General features: G+C 45.3%; 1 protein-coding gene across 9 annotated transcripts in view; it reads right to left on the minus strand.

Moving 5' to 3' along the window:
- The window catches only part of SGMS1 (sphingomyelin synthase 1), a 289,510-nt gene that overhangs the window by 150,304 nt on the left and 120,003 nt on the right, over positions 1 to 19,203 (minus strand). For 7 of the 9 annotated variants that reach the window (XM_045039869.1, XM_019814218.2, XM_045039864.1 and 4 more), the window contains one exon: positions 4,766 to 4,808. The gene's annotated coding sequence lies outside the window, so the exon portion shown is untranslated. Of the gene's footprint in view, positions 1 to 3,643; positions 3,754 to 4,354; positions 4,413 to 4,765; positions 4,809 to 19,203 lie in introns of all 9 variants that reach the window. The other 2 variants (XM_045039870.1, XM_045039871.1) reach the window with 2 other exon arrangements.

Consider the following 19,203-nt stretch of genomic DNA (forward strand, 5'->3'; position numbering starts at 1 on the left):
TGGCTGCATCCGAGTAAAATACATTTAAAGAACATCGTCTCCTGATCATACCAACATATGGTGTATACACCTAAAAATAAATCAAGGATTTTCGCCCCATAAGAAAACTATACCTCAGGAAATGGTATCATCTTACATTCGAGACCTCACATTATGAACAAAAATCTGTTTATTCTGAATTTAAAAACGTTTGGGAAGATTATTTCAATTCATGCCAGCCTTAGACATTTTAACAAAAAGGAAACAAAGGAGAGTAGATTGAACCTTTTTTTTCTCTTTTTTTTGGAGGTATAACCTAACAATAGCATTTATGAGATAACATTTTTTAAGTCTTTTAAATATCATTTTAAAAATCAATCTGGATTTGGGGAGTAATAGATGGCCAAGGGAATAGGGCCGTTTATCTCTGCTTCCCTCTAAATCCCCATTAAAATTACAGTAACGAGAGAAAAAAAGAGAAAAATCCTGAAGGACAACGAGAACAGAAAAGAATATTGGAGCAGACAAGAGATGTGACTGCTGAGCAGAGCGGAGCAGGAAGCTCACTGCCCGGGCAGGAAACAAAAGCCCGCTGACTGCTCCCGAGAGGCTCAGGAACCAGGGCGGTGGTTCCTGGGCAGGAGAGGGGAAGGGGTTAAAATGAGGGGCAGGGGAGAAGTCTGCATCAGGAGTAGTTAGACCCTTACTGGACACCATGAATATGGATTCAAGGCCTACACGTAAGACCCGACACAATAAAACTCCTGGAAGAAAGCACCGGGGGGACGCTTCAGGACACTGGATTTGGCAATGATTAACTGTGTAGGACACCAAAAAGTGCAGGCAACAAAAGCAAAAATAGACAAATGGGACAATGTGAAACCTAAAAACACTGCCTGGCAAAGGAAACAATCAGAAAAAAGGCAGCCAATGAAAAGGAAGAAAATTATTTTCAAACTACGTATACCATAATGGGGTTAGTACACAGAGTATATTAAGAATTCCTACAAGTTAATCCCCAAAACAAATAACCCAATTAAAAAAAAAAAAAAAACAGGCCAAGAACTTGAACAGACATTTCTCCCGAAAAGATACAGAGATGGTGAACAAGAATATAAAAGGATGCTCGGCATTGCTCAGCATCAGGGAAATGAAAATGAACACCCCCTGAGCTACCATCACACAGATGGCTGTCCGAATGGATAAACCAACAACACGAGAAACAACAGGTGTTGGCGAGGATGTGCAGAGAAAGGAACCCTGTGCACTGTTGGTGGGAGTGCAAACCGGCGCAGCCACCGTGGAAAGAGTACGGGAGTTCCTCAAAAAATTAAAAACACAACTACCGTATGATCCAGTAATTGCACTACTGGGCATCTGCCCCCCAAATAAAAAAACACTAGGTGGAAAGGGTACATGCACTGCTATGTTTACAACAGCATTATTTACAAGAGCCAAACTATGGAAGCAGCCCAAGTGTCCACTGACGGATGAATGGATAAAGAAGATATGGGGTGTGTGTGTGTGTGTGTGTGTGTGCGCGTGCGTGCGTGCGTGTGTGTGTGTGTGTGTGTGTGTGTGTGTGTGTGATGGAATATTATTTAGCCATGAAAAAGAATGCAATCTTGCCATTTGCAACAACACGGATGGAGCTGGAGAGTATAATGCTAAGCGAAACGGTCAGAGAAAGACAAAAGCCATATAATGTCACTCATATGTAGAATTTAAGAAACTAAACAAGTGAACAAAGAAAAAGAGACGAACAAACACACTCTTCATTAACTACAGAGAACACACTGATGGTCACCAGAGGGGAGGTGGGTGGGGATGGGGTAAACAGGCAAAGGGGAGTAAGAGGACACATCACAATGAGCACTGAGTAACGTACAGAAATGCTGACTCACCACATTGTACACCTGAAACTAATGTAACGCTGTGTGCTATTTACAGTTGAATTAGTGGGAAAAAAATTTTTAATAAAAAATAAATTAATTTTTTAAAAAAGGTATTTGCACACCCACGTTCACCACAGCACTATTCACAACAGCCAAGAGGTGGAGGCAACCTAAATGTCCATCAGCAGATGAACGGATAAAGACAAAGTGTGACAGCCATAAAATGCTGTATTATTCAGTCTTAAAAAAATGAAGCAATCCTGTCACAGGTTATAACAGGAAAGGAATTGAGGACATCATGCTAAGTAAGATAAGCCTGTCACTCAAAGACAAATACTGGAAGGTTCCACCCACATGAGGCATCTGGAGCCATCAGACTCTTAGAAACAGGGAGAAGACGAGTGGCTGCCTGAGGCCTGGGCAGGGAGAAAAGGGGAACTGTACCAATGGGTACAAGGTTTCAGTTTAGCAAGATGAAAAAGTTCTAGAGGGCTGTTGCATAACAACGTCAATGTAGTTAACACTATTGTACCATGTCCTTAAAAATGGTTAATACAGCAAATTTTGTGTTTTTTACCATGGTAAAAAAAGTGGGGGGAGATAATCCTGGATGATCTAGGTAGGTCCAATGTAATGATAAGGGTGCTAAAATGTGACAGAGGGAGGCAGAAGAGGTCAGAGTAATGCAGTACAAGGTGTATTTGACCTGCTACTGCTCCTGTAAAGAGGCCCCCACCTGGAAGGGGGCCACCAGAAGCGAGAAAACGCTCAGGAGCACATTCCCCTCTGGAGCCGCCAGGAAGGCCTGTAGACACCTTAACTGAGGCCCGGTGAGACCCATCAGACTTCTCACCTACAGAACTAAAAGGTAAAATAAATTTTGTTTTAAGCAAGCAAGCAAGCAAGCAAGCAAGAAGGAGGGAGGGAGGGAGGGAGGGAGGGAGGAAGAAGGAAGGAAGGAAGGAAGGAAGGAAGGAAGGAAGGAAGGAAGGAAGGAAAGAAAGAAAGAAAGAAAGAAAGAAAGAAAGAAAGAAAGAAAGAAAGAAAGAGGGGGGTAATTAGAACCCCAGATCTTTTCCCCAGACAAACCATCCCTAGTCCCATAAAACAGGAACAGCATTCTATTTTTTAAAATAAAATATTCAGAGACCAATAAAAATCAAGTGTGGAATCACAAACATGCTGGCAGAAATTAAAAGTCCAATAACCCTAAGAAAATGTCTCAGAAAGTAGAACAGAAACACAAAGAGACAGGAAATAGTTCAGAAAAAAAAAAAAAAAAGGAAAAAAGAAAAGAAAAACATAAGAAAATAAGAGAATCAAACCACAGGGCCCAAATATCTAAAAAAGAAAGAAAGAAAGAAAGAAAGAAAGAAAGAAAGAAAGAAAGAAAGAAAGAAAGGAAGGAAGGAAGGAAGGAAGGAAGGAAGGAAGGAAGGAAGGAAGGAAGGAAGGAAGGAAGAAAGAATAGAAAGGGAATTATCCAAGAAATAGTACAAGAAAATTGTTCAAACTGAAGGAAATAAGCCTCAGGATTGAAAGGACAGCTGACGTCAAAAGATCCTACGACCTACGTCCCAGTTGGAAATTTCAGAGTTTGGGGGATAGAGAAAAGAGTCAAACATTTTCCAGAGAAATAAAACCGTTCACGCACAACCAACTGGGAAGCAGAACAGCCCGAGACGTTTCAACATAAATATCACAAAGCTCAGTCACAGGCAAATACAGTCATAATCAAGTAAACGTTAAGTATTTATTTATCCACACACCGTAACAAGACGAGAGCCACAAAACGGAGACGGGAAGAGCAGGTGTGCTCCGAGGGTAAAGGGTTACACACGAGAGGTAAATCCTCAGCGGGATATCCATCTGTAGAAGTCTAAAATTTTAAAAGAAATCACTAAATGGCACTTCAAGCATACGGTGTGTTGTTTAGAAACAGCAAATGATAGGGGCGCCTGGGTGGCGCAGTCGGTTAAGCGTCCGACTTCAGCCAGGTCACGATCTCGAGGTCCGTGAGTTCGAGCCCCGCGTCGGGCTCTGGGCTGATGGCTCGGAGCCTGGAGCCTGTTTCCGATTCTGTGTCTCCCTCTCTCTCTGCCCCTCCCCCGTTCATGCTCTGTCTCTCTCTGTCCCAAAAATAAATAAATGTTGAAAAAAAAATTAAAAAAAAAAAAAAGAAAAAGAAATAGCAAACGAGAGAATAAGGAGTAAAGGAGTTGAACAGGGGCAAAGGATAATGACAGTCTAAGAACAAGAGGGGTGGCCATTACGATTATTATTCTAACTGTAAACAATGTGCATGTAATTACGTCAAGATAAATAAAACGGATGAATGAGTAGAAGGAAGGAAGAAAGAAGGAAAGTGTATTTAACAGAGCAAAGCTACAAACTGTTACATAGTGGAGACCTCCGACGTTCATCGACACAGAAAAAACAGAACCAGCAACTGTCCTAACATTGGGCAAACAGTTACTTACAGCTTGGAGTAAACCTTCCAATTACAGCATCACACACAGGGATTCCAAATACACTGCACTGCAAACAAATAAACGGTGGCCTGTTCCGGATGCTTCAAAAATGTGACTTATGACAGAGACAGTGACAACAAATGTGTATGGAAAGAGTTGGAAGAAAGTTACTCTGAGGTAGGAAAAAAACATTAGTTCTACTGCTGTTTGATGTAAATATACAATTATTAAATATACACGTGTACCTAAATTAATTAAATGGTATAAATATGCGTTTGACTATTACCTCTATACACCCAAAACATTCCTTCTATGTCGGGTTGACCACAAAAATAGTTTTTTGAGTTCTTCTCGGTGGGAAAACATGGGAAATACAAACCAAGCAGAAAAGGCACACAAAGAAATTAAAAATCCATTTACCTGAACCATGTTGGTATTTTTCTGCATCAGTCTTCCTTCCAATCTAGGAGAAAATAAGAAGCGAATTAAAAGGCATCCTTTGCGTACTAAACTGCTTAGAAGAAAAACCGCCTCAAATCCAGGGTAACTACTGCTCACTTCTTGTTCTCTGTCCATAGCACAACTCGTTCTTCCCCACTTCCCAGCTAATTTCTGGCTGTCACAGAATACAGAGTGAACTTCATCAGGCAAAGCCTGATAGAAGCACGTAAACCCCAAAGCTAATGCAAGTCTGTACCCCAAGCGCAACCAATGGTACAGCTGGAGTCGTAAAATCAGACGCTTTTTATAAACTGTCTCTTCTCTCATCAGGCAGATAATTGCTCATTGGTGATACGGAGAAGGATAAACACACAAAAAAGAACACTGTTCAAACTAGGAGAATTACGACTGTAGAGTAAAAGGGTGGCAACGCGTTTAAATGTTCGTCTTCACTAAGTGCGACCACCAGCAGGCTGAGCGGAACGTGTGTACAGGTCGTGTACAAACCAATTGTGCGCGAACGAATAGCTGATAAGTAGCCTTCCACCCACATACCCTTAAAGCCTCAGTCAGACTCGCTTCCTCATTTCATTTCATTGAAGACTTTCTCCACTAAAAATGAAGTATCACCCTTCCAATTCATACGTGAATTATGGTACCCAGAAAGAGGGAAAAGTTACCTTTGTAAGAAACTAACATTTGCATCAAGATGATGCATGCATGCAGAAAAGCACAGAAATCCTGAGGTGCTCACTTAATTCAGCTAAAGCAAACACACGTGCGGCCACCACTCTCAAGGTCACCACGGCCCTGACTTCAAATACCACATGTTAGTTTCACCTGTGGGACAAAGGATCCAGGCATCTGTCTGGGAATCCACGCATCCCTGTACCTGGACCAAAATAAAATGCTTTAGGAAGAGAGACAAGTAGTCACTGACTACAAGGAGATATTATCTCAGAAAGATGGTGACCGGTCTAAGGATGGTGTTCTGGCTGCCTGGATGGTTGTCTGAGGTCAACTTCCAACCCCCCAGAGACTGTAGGGCAGAGAAGTTGCTTTATGATATAAATGGAAAGGGAAGGGCCTTCCCATTTGTCCAAGACAAATGTCCTGCTGGGGGTGACATGAGGAAAAGGGGCGGGGGGGGGGGGGGAGTTTGGACCTCCTTTTCTTTTGATGTTTAATTATTTTTGAGAGAGATACAGAGAGTGAGCGGAGGAGCGGCAGAGAGAGAGAGGGAGACACAGAATCCAAAGCAGGCTCCAGGCTCCGAGCTGTCAGCACAGAGCCTGATGCGGGGCTTGAACTCATGAACTGTGAGATCATGACCTGAGCCAGAATTGGACGCTTTACCAACTGAGACACCCAGGCGCCCTGGGACCTCCTTTTATAGCTGCAAAGACACCTATAAAAATACAGGTAACAGCTTCTAGTTTGTGCTAGAAGCTAGACTAAGGTACTGATGCAGATCTCACCTGATCTTCCAATTGCTATGAAGCCTGCAGACAGAGGAGGGCACCGGGTCTCAGGGCGGGTAAGTGTGATACCCCAAGCTACACACTTAGGTGAAGCCAGACTGTTCCTCTTTACAGCTTCTGTGGAGGGCTAGAGACACCAAAAACCAAAAGGAAAATGTTCCCAGAAAAGAGGCCATTCTAACTAGATACGGAATATATTGGGAGGCCCCTGCTCATGAATCATTTAAAGGAAAGGAATCGAGTAACTCGGGGTCCCCAAAGTCTTCTGAAGTACCGGAAGGCTGAATAGTTCCGTCACTCGCAAAGGAGGCCCACTTATCTTTCTGTACCTCAAAGGAGACGTTTCGAAAGAAACCCGTACACTTCACGAGGGGTAATGTTCTGTCGTGTTAATTTCTTTTCATGCGCTGCGGGCTTTTCCCACTGCAGCAGGGGCATCAAAAGAACATGATGTCCGTCAGAAAAAGTCATAGATGCAGAGGCAAACTGCCACGAGACCATTATCGAGGATACAATGATAATGCCGCCTTCAAATGACATGCCCTACCTGCATGAATATTTAATTCGATCATAAGTACTTTCAAAAAGCAGGGAACACGGCTCAAAACCACAACTGCCTGTTCTGCTACTTGAAGAGGGAGAGGAAATAAAATATCCAAAAAGACTGGATAGAAGACTATACGTGAGGGACTCACCAAAAGGCGTGCCACTAAAAAAGCCTTCCTGCATCCTCACTGGTAAACGCAAAATGACGTCAATGACAGTAACTACGACTGTCAGACGTGACGTGCAAATTGATTTGATGCCTGTACATTTAATCCAATGAGAACCCTGCAAAGGGGGAGGCTTGAGGATCCCCGGCGGATCAGAGGCAGACACTGGGCCCAGAGCGATTATGTAACTTGTCCAAGGTTGCAAACCCATGCAAGGTCACGCTGTGAGGAAGTAGGAAAAGGTTCCCGCCGAGACTATGGGACACCGAAGACGCAGGATGGGCCTGGCTCTGTGATGAAAGCGCCCAACCTGCTTTTCCATTCCAAAATCATTTCACGATCCTTTCACAAGTTCCCGGTTTCAAATTGCTTTTGATTCGCCCTGAGTAAAGGGTATTGGCACGCCTTCCTCCTGGTAGATGGGCTAATGTGTTGATGGCGAGTGGCTGGAGGACAGAAACAAAAATAGATGTGGATGGACTCTTTTTAGAGAGGAGGGAATGGTGAAAGCGGCTGAGAGCTCTCTGGGGACCGGCGGACATGGGATCCGGCACGGGGAGTACTCAGCAAACGCTGAAGGTCTGATTCCACAACAGACACCTGCTGGTTAGAAACTAAGGGGGGAGTTCCTTCTGGGACTCGTGTCCCAGGGAAGTGTGCTCACCTCGCACAGTCAAGCATCCAGGGGAAGAAATTATCCAAATTACACAGATAAGGCCATGGTGGCTCTACACGTTCAGTTGAGACCGAGTACGGTTAAGACAGGAACCTTCGCAGACATTAGCCCGGTGACACACAGACAGATAATGGGAGGAGAGAGGACAGAAGGAGGTATCCTTCCCTTATGTGCAGTAATTCTGTGCAGCAACGCTCAGCCTGCTAAGGGTTTAGTGTTTACTATTGCTGACTTCCTCTCGAGAAAAACCACAGTGGAGCTGTGGGCTCGAAGGGTACAAACGAACGAGCGTAAGAGGCAAGGCTGAGAAAGGAAAAGATTCAAGTTCGTGAAACCCAGCAAGGCATGAACGCCCACTTTACAAGTTTGTATTTGAAGAGCCAATCCTTCCAGAGTTTACTATTTCCTCCTCGATGGGGGGGGGGGGGGGGGGCAGCCTGACAGATTGCGAGGGGGAGGCGGTCCCATAGGACAACAGTGCTGAGATCGGCTGCCGCTGTCCCCCACGGACGCAAGACACGGACACCACAGCGGGCACGCTTGGCTGTGGGCAACTCGGTCCCAAACTCTGTAATTACATACGATTCAGTTGTTTTTCTTCTAGGAGGGGAAGATGATGCGTGATTAGACACGAATGATATGGAGAGACCATAAGACCACCAGATTAACTTAGTTATATTTTTCCGTTTTTATTACATTTTTCTATGAAAATTACACTTCATTAGAACAGTAAGAACCACTGAAATTTTTCTCATTCTCACTCATGAACAACAAACGCACATGAGACCTTAGTTTGAGACTACAAAACCCGAAGTACAGAGTTAGTACCTTCTTCCTAGCATCTAAGTCGCAACAAACACAGTTTAATTGAACAGCTTCTTTCTGTCCTCTGCTTGGAGAAGAGCCTTCGCCGTCTCTCATGGGGGAGGAATTCAAGGGCGGGTTGCCGGGCCCCAGGCACCGAGTCAAGTTCACGGTGACCAGACGGTGCAACGTGCCCCTGCGGACACCACAGGCGTCCTTCTGCTGGCGGCTGGCATCACCCTCTTCGCCAGAGAGAACAACACAGGATTACACCCCGGGAAAGCCTTCATCTGCCCCTCGCTGCACAGCGTCCCCACCGTTTCCAGATTTAAAGACTTCGCGCCAAGGGCGAACTGAATGCCTGCTCCCAGCCCCTCGTCCTCCACCCCTGCTTCAACATGCAGGACATCATGAGTCTCTTGGGAAGTCCCAGCTCTTTCTCTGAGCTGCTCGCCGGGGTGTAAAAGAAAACATAAACTATAAAAAAAAAAAATCACCCATTCACTACCCTGCCTCTCAGAAGGCTTTGCTCATCCCTCTCTTCTAGAAGGTGCATTTAAAAAGAGGAATTTGGAGGAACAGGTTCATCTGGAAGGAAAGGACAGGTTTACACACTGCAGCCCACTAAAATGTGGGCGCAGAAGGAGAGCATTTGGGGGGGGGGGCAAACATTTTCAGAGAAATACAAGGTACTAGTCATTCCCAAAGGTGATAAAGAGCGAAAGCAACTGTACTCCCCGCAGCGGTGAGAGGAGTGAACGGTGACCACCTAGAGGCTAATCCCCGAAGACCTGAGTGTGACCTCATGCCCGCCACCGCCCCTCTCCCCTTCCCCAAAGAGGTGGCCAGTGCCTCCCGCAGAAGAAGGAGGAAAGAAAAGGTACTTCATCCCTTCATTCAGCAAGCGCTTACTGCCCGGGACCACACAGATGCGCGAGCGGCTTCCCGGAAGGAGCTCGCAGTCCAGCCAGAAGGAAAACCCACACCAGTACTGACATTCGTGGGTGGTCAGCGAGACCAAGGAGGTAAATAACATCAACGAACCCAAGCGCTTCGCCACCGCGGGCCAGGCACCTTTCCTGACATTTTATGGATCTCATTTTAATCCCGGAAACCAGCCGTCCACCTGGCCAATGTCTTGTCCTTTTTTACCAATGGGAACAAGGGCATAAGGGACCCAGAAAAGGGTCCTGCAAACAAAAGTATCTCTTTATTCTAGTTAAATCTTCAGATACCCTGGACGCCTCTCCAAATATAAAATCTATCCCTGTTTTCCCTTCAGAAGGCTGCCCAGAAGAGTGTCAGGCACCTACGACTTGTGCCGGGACATTCACAATTGGAAGAACCTTCTATCATCGCAGGTCCTGTTATCCACGGCCCTGCCCACAGTGCCCTCCCTGCTTTACCGGAGCGGGGTCTGGTTGTTACTAAAACTCTACCCACGTTTGTGCCAATATAACCTTCCTCAGATGTTCTTAATTGCAGCTCCCTAGGGTGCCTGGGTGGCTCAGTCGGTTGAGTGTCTTTGGCTCTGGTCATGATCTCACGGTTCCTGAGTTCAAGCCCCATGTCGGGCTCTCTGCTGACAGCTGGGAGCCTGGAGCCTGCTTCGGGTTCTGTGTCTCCCTCTCTCTCTCTGTCCTTCCCCTGCTCGCGCTCTCTCTCTCTCTCTCTCTCTCTCTCTCTCTCTCTCTCTCAAAAATAAGTAAACATTTAAAAAAATAAGCTGTGCTTGGGTAGCTCATTCGGTTAAATGTCTGACTTCAGCTCAGGTCATGATGTCACGGTTCATGGGTTCAAGCCCCGCATTGGGCTCTGTGCCGACAGCTCGGAGCTTGGAGCCTGCCTCGGATTCTGGGTCTCCCTCCCGCTGCCCCTCCCTTGGTTGTACGCTCTCTCTGTGTGTGTGCCAAATATAAACATTAAAAATAATAATGCTAATAGTTACGGCTCCTTGCAGGCAAGAGCCACACTTTCTCTGTGCTCCTCCTGCTCTCGGTACCCAGGGCAGACTTGGGTGATCCATCACCCACAAGATCCCACCATGTCTTCCCCTACCCATTCCATCAAATCAGACTCCTCTGATCAGTTCGCCCACCTCTACTCTCCACACTTAGTCATCGCTTTCAAAACTGGAGTCTTACCCACCGTCAGAAGCTTTATTCGTCGTGAGCTGTGTGATCCTGTGGGTCTCTAAGGTCCTTCCCTCCCCGGCTCCCCTCACCGTCCATCATGCCCATCGCCGGGCTTCGAAAGAATGGAAATAAATGTGTTTACAATAAGAGAGGAATTCTCCACATGGCCTTTTACTTACCAAAAACATTTTCTCAAAATACCACATGCGCACCCAATAAATTCTGGATTGAGGCTTACTTTCACTTCACACTGTGTTATAATTTACCTTTCATTAAAGCCATCTTTACACAGTCTTATGTCACTACCAAAATATGGTTTAATTACAGAAGGATCAAAAGCTATAACCCTTTTTATTTTTTTTTTTAATGTTTATTTTGAGAGGGAGAGCTCTCGGAAGAGGGACAGAGAGAGAGAGGGAGAGAGAGAGAGAGAGAGAGGGAGAATCCCAAGCAGGCTCCACGCTGTCAATGCAGAGCCAGACTCGGGGGCTCAATCCCACAAACCATGAAGAGTCTGACACTCAACAGGCTGAGCCACCCAGGCGCCCAGAAGCTGTAATCCTTTCTTACAACCGAAGGGATGTCTCATCTACTGTAGTCCCAAGTAGCGTCCGTTTGAAACACTATCTCCCCAACCAGTCAAAAGGTCTCGTAAGCTTCGGTTACGTCATACTGAGATAGGGAAACCAAAGGGCCCCCTAAAAATCCGCTTTCTGCCCTTCCCCTGCTTACATTCCTGCCAGGATCGGCACCCCGACGTCACACACGCTGCACGGTGCAAACGGTGTGTGTCCTCCCTGTAAGGGACACAGAGTCAATGACTGCTCTACAATAGATAACGTCCCAGGAAGGACCAGGAGAGAAGCCATCACAGGGCAATTCCAGACCACGGAGCTGGACAACCATCCCCACGCGGGGACCCTGGCTCCGAGGAGTAACACGCGGGCCCTCGCCTTTGTTCTGACCAGTTCCTGGATGCCACACCCCAAACAAAGACGAGACCCCTGCTCCTTCCTGAGTCTCCCAGGGGCTCCGTCTATACCGTCAGTAAACCCCTCTCACTCCCTCCAGGCTCCCGGATGATTTCCGTCCTCTTCCTGCACATCACGGATCCCCCGGGGCTGGTCCCGCAGGACGCTCTGGGTCCTCGGAAGGCCCCCCAGCATCCGCATCCCAAACACAGGTACGCACGCCAGCAGCCCCATAGATGTTCCTTAAAAACTAATCCAGATGCCTTGCCTTTTGAACCCTGTTTCCTTTTAGATATTGCGAAGAATAAATATTTAGTGAAAATTCAAGGACCTCAGAACAATGAGAACTTTCTGACTTCCTTTTTACGTACTCTGAAGTCCCATTAGGGCTTCCAGAGAAAACTCAGCGTGAAATGGCAAACCAAGCTACCACAACACACGCTGCCAGTCACCAAGGTGGTCTTTCCCGGCCCTAAAAGAGGAAAATTTACTGAATACGAATAGAAGACGGCCCCAAAAGACATCCCAAATTCACTCCGACGGGGAAACAGATGAAATTCTTAAACCCAGTTCCAAAGCGCATCACTGGACACGCTCCTGGCCCAAAACCTACCGCTTTGCTCACACCTGACGTGAGCGGACACACGTCAGTGGACCCGCCCAGCCCCTCCTACTTCCGGGGCTCCGCCACGTGACCCAGGTGCAGACACACGGCCGCCGCGGATTGGGCCTGCAGGAACACCTGATCGGAAGGCAGCCATTCACAGGCTGGCCAAGAACCTACGAGGACGGGGCCAGCCAATCGGATTCTCCACCCCAAAATCGGGACTCCAGAAGCCCTAGGGGAAGCTGCCTGCCACCCTCGGTCGGGGTGAGAGGGCCCGGGAGAGTCAGGGCCAGCGACGGGGGAGCCCAGTCTGTCGTGGGAAGTGGGAGCTGAACCTGGGCCATTTCCTAACCCGGACTCTGGGGGAGCTACGCCTACATTGCCCCCTCCGGGTACCTTCCCTGAGGCAGCCCCACCCGGTTTTCCCCAAGAGGGAACCCCGGACAGCAACCTAGGTGAACCTTTATGTAGGGACCTACCATGTACACCTGTGGGTGAAGGATAACCACCTTATTAGTTTTTTAAGTTTATTTATTTTGAGAGGCCAAGAGAGCACAAGTGGGGGCGGGGGGAGTGGGGCACAGAGAGAGAGAAAGAGAGAATCCGAAGCAGGTTGCACACCATCAGTGCAGAGCCAGACCCGGGGCTTGATCCCATCACCCCTGAGATCATGACCTGAACTGAAATTGGGTCGGATGTTTAACCGACTGAGCCACCCAGGCGTCCCTGAGCCACCCTCCTTTAGATTGAGCAGCTCACATCACTTGGCAAGAAGTCGGGGGCCACGTTCTCCAGCAAGTGCGGCTTCCTCTCTCCTCTGGACCCAAGGTTTCCTCAGCCAGAAAATGAGGCCAGTTCGCGGGAGGGGCTCTGCGTTCCTGTCTGCGCGTGCGCCCTGCGCACAGGTGGCACCTGGCCGTCACCACACCCCTTTCAGACTAAGGATGACTCCTCATGAGGCATCTGGGGCAATGACGGAAATGCTCTCGATTACCTGAGCTGTCAAACGATGGATTCTCGTCCGATTACATACGTAACTTTTTCTATAAAAGTTCCTAAAATGTGCCACTTTCCAGGCTGCCCCATTTTGGCTGTGCGTACAAAGAGTGTTGGAATTTCTCCTGCCTCTCATGTTTCCAGTTGCTCTGTTTTTCATTTACAATGCACAGTGCTACGATGCCCCAGCTCTCCCTTAAACAATCTAAGAAGCAGAGGGAGCGTCCTATTTGCTCAGTCATTAGACAAAATATTTAGATGAGAAATAGTGCTACCTTAACCGTATTTTCAGTATCCCACTTGGGTGGGGTAGGGGTGGGGGTACCTGGTAACAAAACCAGACACGGTAAATCCAAATACCTGTCTCATATATTGTTGTCACACAGGTCTTAAATTAGAAGAGCGTTGGTCTCAGGGTCTAAAACTGTAAGCACTCAAGCAATGAAACTGCTCAAAAAGTGTTTTTAAAATGATGTCAGAAAGGGGGGCCTGGGCGGCTCAGTCGATTAAGCATTTGACTCTTGGTTTCGGCTCAGGTCATGATCTCACGGTTCCTGAGACTGAGCGCTGCGTTGAGCCGCGTGCTGGGCTCTGCACTGACAGTGTGGGGCCGGCTTGGGATCCCCTCTCTCTCTCTTTCTCAAAATGAATAAACTGTTTTAAAAATGTCAGAAAAACTATTCAAGACTTTGAAAGGAGCAAAATAAATCCCATTGTGCCCCTTCAATGGCACGCCAGACATCACCCAGTGGGCCTGCCGAGGGCCATCCAAGCCAACAGGGCACAAACCTTTGACCGACTCTATTTCACAACTCTGAACCTGTGAGTAGTTCCAGATAATCTGACCTAGAGCAATGCACATAAGGTCTGATTTCTGCCTGGGAGAAAAGATAACCCCAAACGGTGCACTGTACTGTTTTGCTAACTAGTTTTGTTATCCATTAATAAAATCACTTCAGTAATTCCTTTTTTCCAGTTTCTCAAATTTTAATTCCCTCCTGCGTTAAATAAAACCAATGACATATGTTCGTTTACTATCTACATGAAACACATTTTTAGCTTTTTGAAAATTATTCTTCAGCAGTGACGATCCATTTTAAAAATCGCTCCATTATAGGGGCGCCTGGGTGGCGCAGTCGGTTAAGCGTCCGACTTCAGCCAGGTCACGATCTCGCGGTCTGGGAGTTCGAGCCCCAAGTCAGGCTCTGGGCTGATGGCTCAGAGCCTGGAGCCTGTTTCCGATTCTGTGTCTCCCTCTCTCTCTGCCCCTCCCCCGTTCATGCTCTGTCTCTCTCTGTCCCAAAAATAAATAAACGTTGAAAAAAAAAATTTTTTTTAAATCGCTCCATTATACACCTCTAGAAATGTATTCACAGCAACTGGTAACAATGCAACCCACTAGGCTATGAATTAACTGGTCCACGCAATTTGGGAGCCAGATCCTCACAATTCATAGTGATACAGGTGGTAACATAACAAACGTCAAGGCCATGACAGCAGTGTCATTCCCGGTACATCAGTATGTGTGACAACTGACGCAGAGCCTTGAACTCCAGTTACATAGATGCAGAGCATGCATGGTCTTCTAAGAGAGATGATATAAACAAAATCCAAGTAAATGCATATAGCAAGCAGATGGGGTGTGTGTGTGTGTGTGTGTGTGTGTGTGTGTGTGTAAAACCATAGCTAAAAATAGAGCTGTGCAATGAAGACAAGTAGAACACATAACCTAGGAGGTGAAGCAACCCCATTTATTCAGGAAAAAAGTCGTAATCTTGGTTCTAATCTGTTGCCCTTGTGCTTACATTTTCTGAGCTAAAGAGCTACACACCTAACTTGGCAAAGAAGGCACATACGTGTAGGCAGGAGTTTTTAAATTCTCAGAACCTTTCAACTTCCCAAAACAGGGGTCTGGGGTTCTCTACCCATCACTTCGTATGACTTCTTTAAATGAGAACTACAGACATCAAGCGGAAAACAGGGCCAAATGTTTCCACTTTATAGAAACAGAAGAAGGTTAATTCTACCACTCATTTTTCTAAATACCACTCAACTTTCTAAACCAAAAATCAAGTTTCTCAATATAAATTAACCTGATGCATGAAAATACATTACACTAAGTATTTACACAGTAGAAATCATAAAGATTCCTGCAAGTAACAAGTCTCCCTACTAAGACTTAAAACAGGAATTTATTTATGTAATTTACGCCATGTGATTTAAACACACTTTTCAAGGTGACCACAACATGTTCAGGAAACCATTTAAAGTTACTGCACACGAAAACCCGGCCCTGTGGACACTGCATCCTTAGGTTTCGAGAACTCAGAAGGTTCATGTTACTCCCAGATCTATACCGACCAGGTACCGACTCAGGTACCCCCCGGACCGGGAAGATCTCCTCCTTCTCTTCAGTGCCTACTCTTCCCTTCCAGGACGCATCTGCCTAGCTCTCCACTCCCCGGATGTCAGTGGAATCCCACTAAAAACCCTTCTGTGGAGGCAATGACCTTTGTCTCCCTGCTCCAGAATTTCTCGGAACCTTGAAAACACTAATGAATACAGGGATTCTCCAAGAAAAGACTACCGTAACACACCATCTCTGGTTTCTCCAAACTCCAAAGACTACATCCCGCAATCCATATCCTAGTGACAATGATTCACTTAGCTTGGCTTTTGAGTTTCTTCCACTGAGTGTCTGTATTCCTCAGCCAAGAGCCAGGTGTCCACCCAGGCCAGCCACGTACAGAGACAGCGGGGGTCTCACCCCCCAAGGGTAACCTGAGCACCTGTGGAGCCACTCCACTCGCTCACTGCCCTGATGTCTTAAGCTTGTATCATTTAGGGGCGCCTGGGTGGCTCAGTCGCCTAAGCGTCTGACTTCGGCTCCGGTCACGATCTCACGGTTCGTGGGTTCGGGCCCCGCGTCCGGCTCTGTGCTGACAGCTCAGAGCCTCGAGCCTGCTTGAGGTTCTGTGTCTCCCTCTCTCTCTCTGCCCCTCCCCTGCTTGCACTCTGTCTCTCAAAAATAAACAAACATTAAAAAAAAAATTTAAGTTTATATCATTCAAGTCCTAACAACCAGAGGCTACAAAGCATCATCTTCCTTAGGAGGTCCAGGTTAAAACAAAAATCCTCAAATGGCTCAGTTATCAAACAACATAATGAGACTTTGCTGCCCAGATAAAAGAAAAGTGATTTTTCTGGGTTGAATTTTTCCTCATTTAGTAAGTGAAAATCTCTCTGTAATATATTACAGTATTTCTAACTCTCCCCGTTTGAAAAAATACTAGATGTACTTAGAACGATATGCGAAAATAAAAGTATGCACAGACAAGAAAAATGGCCAATAATCTTAGTCCTCCATCAGAAGCACTTAACCACTTTGCAATTTTTATTTCCAATCCTTTTGCAGGAGGACAGGAATATTTGTTTCGTCCACTAATGTATATATAGTGTGAAATAAAAGTTTTTTACCTTTCTGTATAATTCTTGTGTATTTCTTGCATATTTTTGTACGTTTTATATACTTTATATATATTATGTACTTATCCCATAATTTCATTCATTTATATTATAAGTACAGGATGAAATGCTCAGTTTCATAATCATTTTTCACGTCGTAACATATAAACATGTTTTCCACTATTAAAATATTCAACATCTTTGCGCCTCCCCCCCATTTGGAGAGATGGTCAATTCACTGCTTTGTGGAGAATTAAGAGTTTTCCCCCAACTTCTAATAACATTTGTTTTTTAAACTTTATTTATTGATTTGAAAGAGCAGGGGACGGGGGCAGAGGGAAAGAGAGTGAGAATCTTAAGGAGGCAACCTGCCCACTGCAGAGCCCAACACAGGGCTGGATCCTATGACCCTGGGATCATGACCTGAGCTGAAATCAAGAGCTGGCACTCAACCTACTAAGCCACCCAGGAGCCCCCACATTTATTTTCTTGTAAGAGTTACTCATATTTTGGAAAACATGGTTGGTTTTACCAAATGCAGGACATGTATGCATACCATTTTGTAACTTGTCTTCATTCACACTGTATCCTAAACACCTTTAAATATACTTCTTGGGTTATTTCTTGATTTTTTTTTTTAACAAAACCCCTCCCCCCCAGCCAGATTTCACATGATCTTTGTGAGTCAAGGTCATCATTAAGAATATCTTTAGCCATAATATGTCACCGATACAGGTGCAAATAAATATGCACGCATATCAGGATGAACAACCCCAAGAGACGCCCTAAATCTGTTGTTTTGTTGATTTTTTAAGTGCTCTCTAATACCAAGCTTTTTAATCAGCGGTCTTTCCCTTATGAAAGCAAGACAGACATAAAACAGCTCTCAGTTGAAGTGCCTGCAAAAGGAGTTAGTGATTCAAACACTCCCAGTCGCCGTATGAAGAGGTGGAGGAGGAAGATTATTTTCCTGTTACTAAGACTTGGGGGATTTCAAAACAACCTCTCCAATTTATGAAGTAGTGATGAAAGGTCAATATCAACGGTTTCAATCAACTTTTCTTTCCCACAGTCAGTAAGAAATGCATATCCCTCAACACCTCCAAATTCATGTAAGGGCGTCTGGAGAAGGTTTACTCCAACACCTGCAAATTCCTTCCCGTCATTCATCAAAAGGCATTTCTGGATTTATCAGTTTCCTCGGGTTCTGCGGCTTGACTGATTAACAATAGTCCAAGTTTTTTGCTGTTTTTTCTTTTATAGAAGGATAAGTGACACACACTATCCTATAATTTTCAGGTGTGTATCACAGTGATTCAACGTTTTTATATATTATAAAATGATCCCCACAATAAATCTAGTTACCATCTGTCATCATACAAAGTTATTACAGCATTATTGACTGTATTCTCTACACTGTACATTATATCCCATGACTTAATTTATGCCTGGCAGTTTGTACCTCTTAATCACTTTCACCGATTTCTCCCATCCCCCCGGCCGCCCCCCCTTGGTAATGACAATTTATTTCTTGCATCTGGGGGTCTGTTTCCATTTTCCTGTCTCTTCAGCTGTTTTGTTTTAGATTCCACATATAAGTGAAATCATACAGTGTCTTTGACTTATTTCACTTAGTATCATATTCTCTAGATCTATCCACACTGTAAGCAAATGACAAGATTTCTTTTTTTTTTTTGTGGCTGAGTGATATTGCTCTGTGTGTGCACGTGCACACATGTACACATACGTACCACATCTTCTCTATCCATTCGTTTGCTGACGGGCACTTGGCTATTGTAAATAATTACAAATAATTGTAAATAATGCTGTAGTCAACAAAGGGGCGCATGTATCCCTTCCAATTGGTGTTTGCATTTTCTTCAGATAAATACCCAGAAGGGGAATTGCCAGATAGCATGGTAGTTCGAGTTTTAATTTCGTGAAGAACTTTGCGCCAATTTCCATTCCCACCGACAGCGTAATGAGGGTTCCCTTTTCTCAACATCCTCAACAACATTTGTTATTTTTGTCTTTTTGATACTAGCCATTCTAACAGGTGTGAGGGGATATCTCACTGGAGTTTTGATTTCCATTTCCCTGATGACTGGTGGGTGATTTTAAGCATCTTTTCATGTGTCTATTGGCCATCTGTACGTCTTCTTTGGGGAAAAACATGTCTATTCAAGACCTCCACTCACTTTGTAATCAGGCTATTTGTCTTCTGACATTAAGTTGTGTAAGTTCTTTATATATTTTGGCTATCAACCCTTTATTGGATGTATGATTTGCAAATATCTTCTCCCACCCAGCAGGCGGTCATTTCGTCTTGTTGATGGTTTCAACCGTGATCCAAATCTGAGGCCAAATCAACTCCATGAGATTAAGATGCTTTTTTAAAAAGATAGAATTATCTGATGACCTTCCCTGCATAATGAATCAACTTCTTCATTAAATATGTTCTCAAAAAACTACATTTCATATTCTATAGGCATACTATTTTAACTTGAGAGTACTCGCACTCGCACTCGCCCACACACACGTGCATGTGAGTGGGGGGAGGGCAGAGGGG

Source organism: Felis catus, chromosome D2, assembly GCF_018350175.1.
Source record: "Felis catus isolate Fca126 chromosome D2, F.catus_Fca126_mat1.0, whole genome shotgun sequence".
Classification (NCBI taxonomy): domain Eukaryota; kingdom Metazoa; phylum Chordata; class Mammalia; order Carnivora; family Felidae; genus Felis; species Felis catus.